The sequence below is a fragment of the Neomonachus schauinslandi genome, chromosome 13 (genome assembly GCF_002201575.2).
Source record: "Neomonachus schauinslandi chromosome 13, ASM220157v2, whole genome shotgun sequence".
In the NCBI taxonomy this organism is placed as follows: Eukaryota; Metazoa; Chordata; class Mammalia; order Carnivora; family Phocidae; genus Neomonachus; species Neomonachus schauinslandi.
The window spans coordinates 82,019,211-82,035,491 of NC_058415.1; the positions used below are offsets into that span (position 1 = coordinate 82,019,211).

Sequence of the window (16,281 nt, forward strand, 5' to 3'; positions counted from 1 at the left end):
TTTTTTTTTGTTTTTTTGTTTTTTTTAAAGATTTTATTTATTTATTTGACAGAGAGAGACACAGCGAGAGAGGGAACACAAGCAGGGGGAGTGGGAGAGGGAGAAGCAGGCTCCCTGCAGAGCAGGGAGGCCGATGCGGGACTCGATCCCAGGACCTGGGATCATGACCTGAGCTGAAGGCAGTCGCTCAACCAACTGAGCCACCCAGGCGCCCAGAAGTTTTTAATTGTATGAAGTCCAACTCATCAACTTTCTATTTCATGGGTTATCCTCTTGGTGATGTTATCTTTTTTTTTTTAACTAACCTTTAAAGGTGAAAGGCTTTATATGTCAGGCTACCCAGCCCACAAAGCTAGGTTTTTATATGTAAGAATATTAGACGCTTTTCCTACAAGCAAACCTCAAAACTGAAAAATGACTATGCTCCCTGTCTTTATAATATAAAACTTAGTCAAATATTTAAGCATTTTCTGAAAAGCAATTAAGAGAAAATACTAAATATTAAGGTAAATAATTATTACAGTATACTTACCTTAAGAAATTCCAAGTAATAACATAGAAATCCAGGAAATTACTTATTATTCTAAAATAGTAGCTGAATAGAAAACTTTTTGTTTTTTGTTAATACTAATACATGCAGCCTCTCCAAAGAAGCTATGTATAAATAAAATATCTGGGTTCTACTTCTCCATTATGAAACAATCACATGTCCACTATATTAAAGATGGGCAATGAATCATGGAACACTACATCAAAAACTAATGATGTAATGTATGGCGATTAACATAACATAATAATAAAAAAAAGATGGGCAAGATAAAATTCAAAAAAGACCTCACTGATACTCCAAGAATATCACTTTAAGATACATTATATGAGATTTACGAGCAAATACATACTAATTAATAGTCTATTGTGTACCTGGCACTATGCTTGGTAGCTCAGAGAATATAACAGGGGATGAATCAACTCAGACACACAAAGAGCAAATACTCCTCCCCCAAATCCCTTCAAATAAATTTTCTCTACATGGTATCATTGAGTTTGTATATAATATTCACATGAAAAGAACACTGAATTTCAGTATTTTCCTCTGGAAATTTCCTTTCATTGTCTACATTAAAAAGGCACATAGGGGAAGGCTAAACTGAAAAACCTATAAATCACATACACCTAACTTCAAAAATCTAGCTATTCATCTCTACCCCAAACACCCAGAATGATGGAAAAGCTCAATCCCACCATATCATTTGAAGCCTTGCAATACTGGGATCAGGTCAAAAGGTCCTTTATCAATTAACAGTTATGCAAGAGTGGTATACCCATGGCTACAATCCTAACATAGAATGGGCTGTAGGAGCCAGTTAAGTTGAACCAGAACACTTTCTGAATACTTATTGATTGTCCCAGAGCAAGATGGAAAAGATGTTAGCAAGTAACCAATCGAAGGAAATGGTAATAGGAAAATATACCTCCTCACTGAAATAAACGGACACCAGTCCTTCCCAATCCTTGACAGAATAGTTACGTGACAGAACTATACCACCCCGTTAGATGGCCCATTTGGTGAAAGAATCAATAATTCGATGCATCTCAGCAAGGCTTTGTTGAGCACCTATAATATGCCAGCCACTATTCTAGGCACTTAGGATCCATTAGTGAACAAGACAGACAAAAATCCCTGCCTTTGTTGTTTAAGAGCAGAGAGGGAAAAACAACAAAGCCATAAATACAAAAATAAGTAAATTAAACAGTATGTTAGAAGGTGTGAAGTGGAGGGAAAAGAAAGAGAAGAGGGCCAGTGAAAGTGCAAGTAAGGCAGTATCCAGAGGGGAATGCATTTTACACAGATGGACAGCCCTTACTGAGAACGTGACACCCAAGCAAAGAACTGATGAGGTAAGGGAGTTAGCCACGCAGATATCTGTGGAATGAGCATTCCTGGCAGGGGAAGGAAGAATGTGCTTGGTGAGGTGAAGGAACAAGGGGGCCAATGTGGCTGGATGGCTAGAGAAGGGTGAGTAGAGGGAGAAAAGGGTAGTAAGGATGGAGGGGTGATAGTGAAGGACCAGATCACTAAGGGCAGAGGTTAGCAAATTTTTTCTTTAAAGGACTAGATATTAAACAGCTTAGGCTTTTCAAGCCATGAGGTCTTTACTACTCAATTCTGCCTTTATTGTACAAATGTAGCCATAGAAAAAATGTGAACAAATGGGAGTGGCTGTGTCCCAATAAAACTTTATACAGGCACAGAAATCTTTTTTTTTTATTTTTTAAATGTTTTATTCATTTGAGAGAGAGAGAGAATGAGAGAGAGAGAGAGCATGAGAGGGGGGAGGGTCAGAGGGAGAAGCAGACTCCCCGCCAAGCAGGGAACCCAATGTGGGACTTGATCCCGGGACTCCAGGATCATGACCTGAGCCAAAGGCAATTGCTTAACCAATTGAGCCACCCAGGTGCCCCAGGCACAGAAATCTTGATTTCATATAATGTTCACATCACAAAATACCAATTTTTTATTTTTTAACCATTTTAAAATGTAAAAATTATTCTTAGCCGCAGGTCATACAAAAACAGGCAGTGGGCCAAATTTGGTCCAGGGACGAAAGTTTGTCATCTCCTAATAATGGAGGTCCTTCTAGTCACCTTAAAGACTGTGGCTTTCACTCTGAGTGAGATGGAGAGCCCTTACAGGGTTTTAAGCAGAGAAGTGGTAATATCGGACTCATATATTTTTTTTTTTAAAGATTTTATTTATTTATTTGACAGAGAGAGACACAGCGACAGAGGGAACACAAGCAGAGGGAGTGGGGGAGGGAGAAGCAGGCTTCCCGCGGAGCAGGGAGCCTGATGCGGGGCTCGATCCCAGGACCCCGGGATCATGACCTGAGCCGAAGGCAGATGCTTAACGACTGAGCCACCCAGGCGCCCCCGGACTCATATTTTTAAAAGGTCACTATGATTGCCACATTGAAATACATAATAGAGAAGGCAAAACTGGAAGGAAGGAGACCACTGGGAGGTTTAATGATCAGATCATGTATATATTCTGAAAGGAAAGATGATTCAGGACTTCCTAGCAAAATGGACGTGTGAGTATGAGTGAACTGGAAGCATCAAGATTTCAAGGTTTTTGGCCTGAGCAGATGAGTCAGGAAAAGTGAAAGGAGAGCAGGTTTGGGGGATTAAGATTAGGAATTCAGCTCTGTACATGCTGAATTCCAGATATTGATTAGATATCTTAAGTAAGCAACTGGATATGAACCTATAATTTAGAAGAGAGGTTTGGATTAAGATATACATTTGGTACTTTATATAACGCCACAAGATCACCAAGGGAATAGGCAGGTATACCAATGAATGGGAGAAAACAGAAGAGGCACAACTACAGTCAGAGAAGGGGTGGCCTAAGAGGTAGGAGGAAAATAAAATAAGACTGTGCTGTTCTGAAAGTCAAGTATAGAAAACTCATAAATAAGGCAAGCTCCCTGAATTAAAAACAAGAAAAGGGATATAGCATGAGAATGGAAATGCTGAGTTTTGCTCCTTGCTTTACTACAAAGGATGTTTCCAAATCAAAGATACCTATATTTCAAAATCTTGTATACTACAATGTCTAGTTTTGCCATGTTTTACCATTTAGAGGAACCTACCCCCTCCTACACTATTCTCTCCCCACTCCAGCCCTTCTCTGGGGGGAAACTTAACCTTGAGAATATCAAGTTCCCCTTCAAAACCTTCAAAGACTAATCATTACGTAAAGCAACCAGCATTCCATTCATCCACTCTGTGTGGCACCAAGGTCCTCCATAACACAACACTAATGTAACTGTTTCCCTGTCCTTTCTCTCATCGCTGTAGTTCCAGCCAAATCGAGAATAATGACTCTTCCCCAGAACACCCTGCAATATGCTACTACTAAGATTTTTCTTATTTTTATTTTTTTAGATTTTATTTGTTTATTAGAGTGAGTGTGTGTGTGTACAAGCAGGGGGAGGGGCAGAGGGAGAGGTAGAAGCAGGCTCCCCACTGAGCAGGGAATCCGATGTGGGGCTTGATCCCAGGACACCAGGATCATGACCTGAGCTGAAGGCAGACGCTTAACTGACTGAGCCACCCAGGCGCCCCACTGCTAAGCTTTAAATTAAACCTTTCCCTTACTTGGACTGCAACTTCTACTCCACCATGATCTGTCATTATTCTATTCATTAACTGTCCATCTCAAATCTACCTCTCCATGAAGCTTTACCTAGTGCCTGAGATCAATATAATTTCTTCCTTCTTTGAGCCATCAAGCATTTTTTCAACTTCCTAATAATACCTGGCTTCAGTTGTTTTTATCATAAGCTCCTTAATGAAATAAATCTCCACAGCACCTCATACAATGACCTGCACTGAGGGAGGCTCAATAAAAATCTGAATTCAACCCTTAGAGAGCACCTAACTGCAGAATCCAAGAAGGTTCCATCTGAAAGGTCACCCACCATCTCTTCCCATAAATTTATGGGGGATTTGAAAATGTGAGGTAGAGTTTCTTGGTTGTCATAATGACTAGGTGAGTAATCCTAGCATTTGGAATCCCAGGATGCTAAGCCCCATTGGAAAAAAAAATTCAGGGGTTGGGATGCCTGGGTGGCTCAGTCGGTTAAGCAGCTACCTTCGGCCCGGGTCATGATCCCAGGGTCCTGGGATCGAGTCCCACATCGGGCTCCTTGCTCAGCAGGGAGCCTGCTTCTCCCTCTCTCTCCCTTTGCTTGTGCTCTGTCAAATAAATAAAATCTTTAAAAAAAAAAAAAATTCAGGGGCACGTGGGTGGCTCAGTCGGTTAAGCATCTCACTTCAGCTCAGGTCATGATCTCAGGGTCCTTCGATCAAGCCCCGTGTGAGCCCCATGTGGGGCTCCCCGCTCAGTGGGGAGTCTGCTTGTCCCTTTCCCTCTGCCCCCTCCTGTGCTCGCGTGCATGCGCTACCTCTCTCAAATAAAGTCTAAAAAAAAAAAGAAAAAATCATTCACTTTAATGATTATTTCACATCTTCTCTTCTTTTTTCAAACACAAATAATTCTTTGAGTTTACATTTTTGGTTTCAATTTCCTCTCCTCCCATTCTCTTAAATTCACCCCAATCAGCCTCTCACCCCAATGCTCTACTGGAACAGCTCTTGCCAAGGTCCCCTAGGACTCCCATGGTGCTTAAATACTGTGAACAATTCTCAGTCCTCACCTTAGTTGACCTCTCTCAGCAACAGGTGACACAGCTGACTGCTCCCTACTTGAAACATTTTACTTCCCTTGGCTTCCATCCAGTACTCCACTCCTAGTTCTCGTCCTACTTCATAAATTACTTTGCTGGCTCCTTGCTTTCTTATCTTCAGAGCCTCTAAATGCTGGAATGCCAAGGGACTCAGCCCTCACACTGAATCCCTTCACCACTGTACATGTAACTCACTTGACAATCTCACTCAGGCTTGAGGCTTTAAATACCATCTACACACCAAGGACCATCAAATTTGTATCACCCCGAGTTCCAGATTCACACTCAAATACATAATCAACGTATCCACCTGGATGTCTAATAAACATCTTAAAATGTGCACCAGACCAATTCCTGACCTGCGCCCCCCAAAAAACAAAAACAAACTTTGCTCCTTCCAGTGTTCCCTCGCTCAAGAAAAGGCAACTACCCCTTTTCTCCAATAGCTTATGATAAAAAGTCAATCTTGACAGCTCTCTTCTCTCTCTATCACACCCCACATCTAATCCATCAGCAAATCTTTCACCTTTACCCTGTTCTCTTTACCTAGAACAATAGCATCCAGAGTGTTCCCTTTAAAATTTAAATTAGGTCATGTCATTCTTTTTTTAAAAAGCTTTTATTTAAATTCTAGTTAACATACAGTGTAATATAGGATTTAGTAATTCATCACTTACATATAACACCCAGTGCTCATCACAAATGCCCTCCTTAATGCCCATTACCCATTTAGCCCATCCCCCATCACCTCCCCTCCAGGAACCCTCAGTTTGTTCTTGATAGTTTTAAGAGTCTCTTATGGTTTGCCTCCCCCTCTCTCTTTTTTTTCCCCTTCCCCTATGTTCATCTCTTTTGTTTCTTAAATTCCACATAGGAATGAAATCATATGGTATTTGTCTTCCTCTGACTGACTTATTTCGCTCAGCATAATACATTCTAGTTCCATCCACATCGTTGCAAATAGCAAGATTTCATTCTTTTTGATGGCTGAGTAATATTCCACTGTAGATATACACACACCACATCTTATCCATTCATCAGTGGATAGACATTTGATGATGAACTCTTTCCATAATTTGGCTATTGTTGAGAGGTCATGTCATTCTTTGCTCAAAACCTTCCAATGGTTTCTGGTCTCTGAGTAAACACTCATATAATGGCCTATAAATCAATCTGATTCCCCTTAACTTCTTGACCTCACCCCCACTGCTCCCCTCTTCACTGGCTGTGTTCCATCCATAGTGGTATCCTTGCTATTTCTCAAACAATTTACACCTTCCCCTCCTTGGAGCATTTACATTTGCTATTTATTGCCACAGGTATGCACATACCACCTTCTCTTACTTTTTCAGATGTCTTCTCAAATGTCCCTATCATGAGCCTATCTTTGATCATCCTATATAAAATAGCAACCCCTCCTCCAGGGCATCTCTGACTTGTTTATATCTCTCCATAGCATTTACCACACTGACATATGGTATCTTTGCCCACTCTTTGTTTTGCACACCTAGAACAATGTTTGGCACAAAAGAGAAATTCAAATGAATTTCTCAAAATATTTTCTCATAAAGCATCACATTCAGTGTTCACAATCCCCTGAAAAGTAGTGAAAAATGGAATAAATGGTACACATTTTATAATCTTTTAAAATATGAACGTATAAATATACAAAAATGTTAAATGATTTGTCAATGATCACGCATCAGCAGAGCCATCCTTAGAACTGGGGTTAGGTCTCTAGCATCTTTTCCAATTCATATCACCGTGTCTGTAAGTAAACCAAAGAGCAGGTGTGTATTTAATTTTGCACAGTGATCTTTAAAAGCTCAACCTGGATGCAGGATCTAGTTACAGTGTAGCTATAAAGTGCTGCCTTGTCTTTGCCCCCTGCTCAAAATAAAGCTGTTACCTTTCTAGCCCTGTCCGCCATGGTGCTTAGCAGCCAGGGATGCATGGTCTCAGACATGTTTACCAAGTAAAACACTGACTTGAGGGGCGCCTGGGTGGCTCAGTCATTAAGCGTCTGCCTTCGGCTCAGGTCATGATCCCAGGGTCCTGGGATCGAGCTCCGCATCGGGCTCCCTGCTCAGCGGGGAGTCTACTTCTCCCTCTCCCACTCCCCCTGCTTGTGTTCCCTCTCTCGCTGTGTCTCTCTCTGTCAAATAAATAAATAAAATCTTTAAAAAAATAAAATAAAATAAAAGCTCAACCTGAAATCTAGTCCTTTATATCACAAACATGAAGTAGCACCTGAACTGTACATGCCTCAGTAGTTCTTTTCACTAAAAGGTTCTGATAGAGGACATGAGATTATCTTTGATATTTACAGATTTTGTGACAATTCTGGTCAAAAGGAAAACGCAGTAATGAATGTGCCAAGAAACAGTTAAGTATTCAAGTATTCTCTGTCTTCCTGTGCCCACTGCAGCACACTTAACACTGAAGGGTAAACCAGCACCTTGGTAAACAAGCTTCAAAGGGTGTCTTTGGTTCTCAAAAGACTTTTTGTTGCCATTCTACAGAACAGAGCATGGAAAAGAAACTATATCTAGAGAGAATGGACATGATAATTTTTCTTAATTAGTTGTTTCCAAAACAACCTCAGAACCTGTAATCTAGTTATAAACAAGTAAAAATGGTAAAAATCACCAATTTTAAAACAAACAGAAGTCACTCTTCACCTTGGCAAAATAAACAATTGGTTTTGACTCAAAATATGCATAAATTCACTAAGTATTATGTCAATACAGAAAAAATTTTATATATAACAGTACTAAATATTAAGAGACAGATTAGATCCCTCAGTAATATAATAATTTAATTTCCAGACTCTTGCCAACACTCATTCTCCTGTTTCTGGCATCCTCTGCCACAGTTGGAAACTGTGTATCTAGGTCAGAACAGACAAGTAGCTTTTCAGAACAGCTCAATATCTTTGGCACAAGTGTTGATATTATAATTCAATCCTTTCACAAATTCCTTTTAAAATACACTATGATGTAAATCACAAGATTAGTACTTCACAGACAGCACAGTAGTCTAATATTTAAGAAAAGCCACTGGAAGAAAACACTTACATGCTAGATTTACAAAACTGATACAGGTCATGAGTTTGAGCTCCACCTTGGGGATACAGATTAATAAAAAATAAATAAGTAAACTTTAAAAAAAAATTGATAGAGGTAATGGACTAAAGAAAAATATAAGGTAGCCAATACAATGTAATTACTGTAAGAGCAATGCGTTTAGGGTCAGAAGATCTGCCTTCTAATTCCAGCTCTGCTACTAATGAACTAGCCAATTTTAAATAAATCTCAAACCTCTCTGAGCCTCAATTCCTTCATTATAAAGTAAAAGGGTTAGACTACACCCAGATTACTTTTTAGGTACTGTGTTTAAACACGATTCTGTGATAAACCAGAAATCTACAAGTACATTTTATATGAGACATATTAAATTTAATCCTTAGAAGTATGTTTTTAAATGTAATCGTATTTTAAATATTGTAGATAAAACTAAAAACTAGATAGTTGGGTAAATTTGAATATGGAATAATTTGATAACATTATGGAATTATCTCTAGAGGGTGATTATGGTATTGTGTGGGTTTCTCTTGGTGGGGGTGCTAATATCTAATTTGAGAGATACATACTATTTACAGATGAAATTATCTGAAAATCTGAGATTTTCTTTAAAATAATGTAGTTGGGGGTTAAAGGATAGTGAAATAAGAATGGACTGATCTTGATAATTATTGCAAACTGAAAGGGGTTCTCCACAACTCACAGGCGCTCTCTCTACTTGTATATGTTTAAATACTTCCTTAAGAAGGCTTTTAAACAGGAACAAATTTATCAAGAATCTAAACAGCCAATTTTCAATTTACCTGTAGTAAAAATGAGATTTTCATGTTGTATTTTCTTCAGGCACAACATGTCTGCTTTAGAGAATCCATTATATTAACTGCACAAAACCAAAACTATAAAACCATCTTAGGGAGCAATTTAGTAGTAACTAATAGTCAAAGGTGTGGATATCCTACAGCAACAATACTATTTCTGGTTACATTATGTAGAGAAACTCCAACACACAGTAAGATAGGTTAAAAATCAATGTTCACTGCAGCACTTTTTATAATCACAAAACGCTGTAAACCTAAATGTCCATCAACAAGAGAATGAAGATATAAATTGTGTAGTTAATGAATTACAGTAATACATTTCATCATTTCTAAACCCACAACAATGCTGGGTAGAAAAGCTAGTTGTAGAATAATACGTACAAAGTGATTCCTTTTATAAAGAGCCTGAAAAGGCATAAAATAATGTTATATATAATTTATGGATAAATTATTTTTAGTGTAAAAATCATTCGAGGTAATGACAAACAAAATTCAGGAGAGGTTACCACTGGGAAAAGAAGGAATAGAACAGCATTAAGGAGGGATACACACATGGTATGTACCTGAGTAGTACTTCTTAAGAAAACAAAGCAAATTTGGCAAAATGCTAGCTTGTGAAAAAGTTGTGTATGGTGAGTGCACATTATTTATTATATTCTACTTTGTCTATATGCCTGAAACAATTTATAATTTCAAAATGTTTTTAAAATTACGTCCACGTGTATAAAATATTCAGAAAGAAAAAGGAAACTTGGTCCTCTTTTTTTAAAGATTTTATTTATTTATTTGACAGAGAGAGACAGCGACAGAGGTAACACAAGCAGGGGGAAGCTGGAGAGGGAGAAGCAGGCTCCCCACTGAGCAGGGCTCAATCCCAGGACATGGGGATCATGACCTGAGCCAAAGGCAGACACTTAATGACTGAGCCACCCAAGGTGCCCCGAACCTTGGTCCTCTTAAGCAGAAAATTATTTTAGCTCTTAGCCTTTGGGGATTACCAAATTTTTCACTTTAAATACTGATGTTGGATAGAAGATACAAGAAAGATCCCCCATCAAAGAAGACTAAAAAGTTGTGTGTGTGTGTATTTAATGGAATGAGACATATTCCTACATAGATTTATCCAGGTGAATAACCAAAGACTCTCAAAAAGTATTAGAGAGTATAGGCTAGAGTCACTGTCACTGTGTGAAGGTCCCAAAACATTACAGGAGGTATGCTCAGAAATGTTCTAATTCTAGGGGCGCCTGGGTGGCTCAGATGGTTAAGCGTCTGCCTTCGGCTCAGGTCATGATCTCAGGGTCCTGGGATCGAGTCCCACATCAGGTTCCCTGCTCAGTGCAGAGCCTGCTTCTCCCTCTCCCTCTGCCACTCCCTCTGCTTGGGCTCTTCTGTCTATCTCTCTGTCAAATAAATAAATAAAATCTTTAAAAAAACAAAGAAACGTTCTAATTCTAAATAAAGATCTAGTAGTACTTTTGTTAGGGCAGAACTATGGAAAGCCTAAGATGTTTCCCAAGTCTCTATAACCTGGCAGAAGTCAACTACCAAGTTCTGTCTCCTCTGAAGATTTTGTCAGGATTTGATTATAGGCTTTGTTACGGGAAGGTTCAGAGTAGGCTTTACTCTAGGGCAGAAGTCAGAAAATCTTTTCTTACAGAGACAATGTAGTGAACACTGTAGGCTTGCCAGGCCTACAGTCTCAGTGGCAATACTGAACTTTGCCACTGGAGAATGAAAATAAGTGGGTATGGTTGTGTTTTAATAAAACTTTATTGACAGAGTTTGCCAATCCTTACTTTACCTCATGGTCTTTCTATTTCTAGTGTTTCACCCACATGCCCAGGGCGTCAATCAGGTCTCTCTCTCAATTCTGCCTGGGCCAGAACTCCAATACCCACAGCTGTACAACCTCAAGCATCTCTGTTCCATTCCCAACTCTGGGGCAGCCACTCTGATAAACCTTCCGGCCTTTCTCCCCTATGGACAGCCCTACTCTTCACCAATAATTCATCAGGAATCCACACAGAAACATCTGGGAACCCCTCCTATAGCGCTTCCTCTTCTCCAGTGTCCTGCCCTAAAGATTCTACCCAATTTTAGCTGCTCTAAATTCTGACTCAACACAGTTGGCCAGTGTGCTCTGCTTAGATTCCAGCTCAGGAAATTATTCTCAGGCAGAAAGCAGGGGCAGTCGTGGGACTCATTTCATGAATTTCAAGATCACAGGCCTGTTGTCAAAAGCCTGAAAGAGCTGCCTCATATATTTTGTCCAGTTTCATGTTTCTTAATGGCAGAAAGGCTAGTCCAGAACCAGTTACTCCATCATAGTCAGAAGCAGAAGTTGTAGTCAACAAACATTCTAGTTTCTACTATATACCAAGATCTCTTCTGGGGCATAGCTAAATTTGAAGCAATGGTATAATGCAAAGGGCATCAGGGTGAGACTGACTAACCATTTATTCATTCATTCATCCATCCAACAAATACGAAGTATCGTAATGTACCAGGAACATGCTGACTTTATGTCTTCAAAGCTCAGTATTAGTACAGTCTAAAGTAGGACTATAACCTGCCCTGCCAATCACCCAGGTTTTACGTAAGGATTAAAAGTGAGGAAATGCATATAAAAGCACCTGATAAAGCCCTACACAAATACATGTTATTTTTGGGATGGCAACAATGAATAAAGCACAAGAAGTTCTCTGTGTACACTTTCCCAACAGCAGAAAAGGATGGTTTTGAAAGAGCAAGGTATGTGTGTGTGTACATGCACGCGCACACATGCTCTGGAGGAGAGATTTCAGAATTCAAATCTGCCACAGAACAAAGTATGTAATATATAGAAGTGACAGGAGATATGGGTACCTGCCATACAAATGCCTGTGACAAGCTACATGAATAGCAGAACTGCATTTAAGTGAAGTCTTTTTTAGAAATATTAAAACCAAAGTATAGAAAAAATAATTTCTGAAAATGTTTTATTGCAGAATGCTTTAATACAAATTTCTTCAAGTTAAGCTTTATTCCGACTATTTTAAAATTCAACAATAAAAATAACTCACCAACAGTCATTATTAAAAAAATTTTTTTGAACCATACATTCAGACTAAGGTCCAGAGAAAGAGTAAATCATTCAAGAGACATATAGGCTGGTAAGAGGTCAGGGAAAAATCAGGATAGCAGACCAGTGACCTCCACTCAGGTTTAAAGCACAAATGTGAATCCAGCTTTTAGCAAGGGTTTATTTTCTATTGGGGGTCGGGGATGAGCAATGAGTGTTATTCACATTTTAAGCTACATTCCGCCTTCTCTATTGTCCTACAACTGCAATCTCAGGCCTTTAAATAAATGTCATCTGTAATGTTAACAGATATTGGCATATATAATAAGAAAAAGACAAACAATTCCTTGAAGACACAGAGTGTTGACTATAAATTATATTCAAGTATATTAAAATCAAGAACTTCTGGTCATCAAAAACACCCTAAAGAACATGAGAAGTCAAAAACTGAAAAGGCTTTTGGAATATATACATCCAACAAAAGTATCAAAACTATATAAAGATGACTTAAAATCCAAAAGAAAAGCACAAACAACCCAGGTGAAAGAAAAACAAAAACAAAAACAGAGGTCACGAACAAACATTTCACAGGAAAAAAACAAAAAACACAAGACCAATAAAAAGATAATACCATTTATACCCATTTAAGCAACAAAAATTGTCTGACAATTCCAAGTGTTAGAAAGGATATGTCCATAGGGTCTTTTATAGATTGATAGTGGGGAAAAAATGTCTGGCATAATTTCCACAAATTGAATAATCCCATTCTTTATTACCCAGGGGTTTTACTCCTAGGTATGTATGAAGAGAAACTTACATGTACAAAAGACGTATTAAAATGATCACAGCAAAATTGTTCATGGTAGCAAAAACCTAGAAAACATGGAAAATGCCCATTCACAGGAGACTGAATGAATAAACTATGTTACTTTGATATAATGGATTATTACTCAGCAAACTGAAGGAACTACAATGACACGCAATAATATGGATATATCTTAGCAATACAATATTAAATAAAAATACTAAGTCCCAAATGATTACATATAGAATGTCTTTTTTGTAAAGTTAAAGCCAAAAACAAAAAGATATACTTTCTAAGAATCCATAAAGATGTGATGAAGCTATACAAAACCGGAAAACTAGAGAATGAGGAACACAGAATTCAGGTCGTAAGTTCTGGGGCAAGGGGAGAGGTATGAGGGTGGAAGAACCTAAAAAAAGTCAGATGTAGATTATTAAGGACCTATATCCTTTTGTTCTGGTGGTGGGTTCACCGTGGCTTCTTAAATTCTTAAAAAGAGAGTAAGCCTGGATGGCTCAGTCGGTTGACTGTCCAACTCTTGATTTCGGCTTGTCATGATTTCAGAGTCCTGGGATGGAGCCCCACATTGGGCTCTGCGCTCAGTGGGGAGTCTGTTTGAGATTCTTTCCCTCTGCACACACCCCAGCCACGTGCATGCTCACTCTCTCTAAAATAAATAATCTTTAAAAATAAATAAAACAAAAACAAGGCTATGTGTGAACCAATGACAGCATGCCCTAAACAAGGATTACAGCTAATCCATTATCTAAGTCCATGCACATTATATCCAATTTTTTTAAAAGATTTTATTGATTTATTTGTGAGAGAGAGAGAGCACAAGCAGGGGGAACAGCAGAGGGAGAGGGAGAAGCAGACTCCCCACTGAGCAGGGAGCCCAACACAGGACTCGATCCCTTTCAGTAACTCAGGGACTGAGCCACCCAGGCATCCCTATATCCAATTTTTTAAAAAGCTTCCAAGCCTATATTAACTAAAGCCTATGTTGACTAAACTGAGTTTTGGTCTTCTTGACTTAACTTTTTAAATTAAAGTCAAAGCTACTCAACTGTAAACAGCTATTATACTATTTTTCCTAATGTGGATAACTTTAAAAATATGAATTGCCAAAATGGTATCATAAGTTATAAGGCCATTTATTATGTCTAAGTCACATATTATGATTGGACTCCTGGCATACTCAATACAACAGTACTCATGAAACTGCAATTTAATAAGTACTCATAGTTTGCTACATATTGGAAAGGCAACAAAAACTTCCATGTCCACAGATGTATTTTACAAGACAACTTGTTTTTCGCCCAATTAAAATATAGATGCTAACTCAAGAGCCTCATAACTCACAAATGACACTTCCAAGTCAACCTCAGTACTTTTTCACAACCTCTGTTCAGAAAAAGAACAAGTAAAATGCAAAAATTCTTCCTTCACGCAGATTTTCTCAGCTATTAGAAAACTTAAAATTAGGGTTTTCATAACAACTAACTCAACCACTTAATAAATAAGTGCCCAAATATGTATTTTTAAACATTCAAGAAAAAGTAAGATTATAAAAACAATTTGTTCTATTCAATTTGTACGTTTTGTAATTTCCAATTAATATGGTATTTATAGAACTATATACTCACCTACCTCTGACAGAGGTTCATGAGGATAACAGTATATAAATAACTGATAAACACACATGAAAAATGATCTTCATATGTAAAAGAAATTCCCTTGTCTGAATTTCCCGTGGGAAAGAAACTGCAAACTTCTAAAATAACGTATTTATTAGCTGGAAAGCTTTAAATTGTTTAACCATCTGGGTAATACTAAACCAAAAAAGAGAGAGAGCAAGAGAAAGACAAAGGGGTAAGACCAAGCAATGTAAGTAATGATGTGAAAAATAGATTGTTATTTTGTGAAGTGTTATTATTCACCTGTCAAACACTCCCAGATCGCCTAGGTTTTCCCAAGACAGAGCCTTCACATCACTATCAAAGATCTTACCCTCAAATAAGCAGGATAAAAACATTAGAGGCAATATTGAAATAGGAATATTTTCTACCTGAATTATCATTAGGCAGATAAGACACCAATTAATGAATAAACTTGTGTCTTAATACACACTACCCTACAACATTATACAAAGCAATTCTTACAAAGCATTACACAAAGTAAATTCAGCATCACAAACAATCCTATGTGATTCAAAGTCTCATCATCTGACAGATGGAAAAACAGACTCATAAATTAAAGAACTCTTACAAGATCACTCAACTAGTAAATGGCAGCAATTAAATGCAAACTCAGGTCTACTGACAGACTTCTATTCACAAAAAACTAAAGGAAAAAGTGGAATATAAGTCAGAAGACCAGAATATAAGTGTTGGAATGGCCACTAACAGTCACAGAGACCTCTCCCTGGTCCTGTGGATTCTGCTTCCGGAAAAATAAGACTTCCCACCCTATGTGCTTCACAAGGCTACTGTGAGGATCATGGAGTAACAGTTGGGCAAGTATTTGAGAAAGTACAGTGTTATATAAACAGAGAAGATGACCCTTCCAACCTACCAATGATAGCGAGTCCTGAACTCAAGGGACAGCAACACAATACCATGAGCTTGTGACTGGTGTTTTTTTCAGTCTGCAACAAATTCTGCAGTTCAAGAAGAATCCAGAGTAAATCTCAATTATTCAGTGTGTGACTCATAAACGGAAAAATACAACCACTAGATTTATCAAAACTTGATAGTTTAGGTGCCCCTGGGTGGCTCACTCGTTTGGGCATCTGCCTTGGGCCCAGGTCACGATCCCAGAGTCCTGGGATCGAGCCCCAGGTCAGGCTCTCTGCCCAGAGGGGAGCCTGCTTCTCCCTCTCCCCCTGCTTTTGTGTTCTCTCTCTCTCTGTCAAATAAAATCTTAAAAAAAAAAAAACTTGATAGTTTATCAAGACAGAACAGAATTCTCTCTTGTCTAAAAAGGCTTCCCCAATCCCTATCAGTAATAATGATGATGCCGCAGTAATAATAGCAATGTCTGCTGTATGCCAAGCACTTGCGTAAGCATTTTACATGCATTACTTCATTTAATCCTCAAAAACCCTCTGTGGGAGATGTGATTATATCAATTTTACAGAGGAAACAATAGTCTAGAAGAGTAACTTCTCTGAGATCAAGCAGCTAGTCAATGGCAAAGCCAGGATTCAAACCCGATAACCTGTCTACAGAACTGGAGCTCCTCATGACTCACTCTACTA

At 38.5% G+C, this 16,281-nt stretch overlaps 1 protein-coding gene and 1 non-coding gene across 5 annotated transcripts in view; one reads left to right on the forward strand and one right to left on the reverse strand.

Annotated features, from left to right (window-relative positions):
• LOC110581824 (spermatid perinuclear RNA binding protein) overlaps nucleotides 1–16,281 on the reverse strand; it is a 124,134-nt gene that overhangs the window by 65,897 nt on the left and 41,956 nt on the right. The gene's annotated exons all lie outside the window — the stretch shown is intronic.
• On the forward strand, nucleotides 7,088–7,218 carry LOC123326565. The gene has a single exon (XR_006541181.1). It is a non-coding gene; the product is annotated as a small nucleolar RNA SNORA63 (small nucleolar RNA).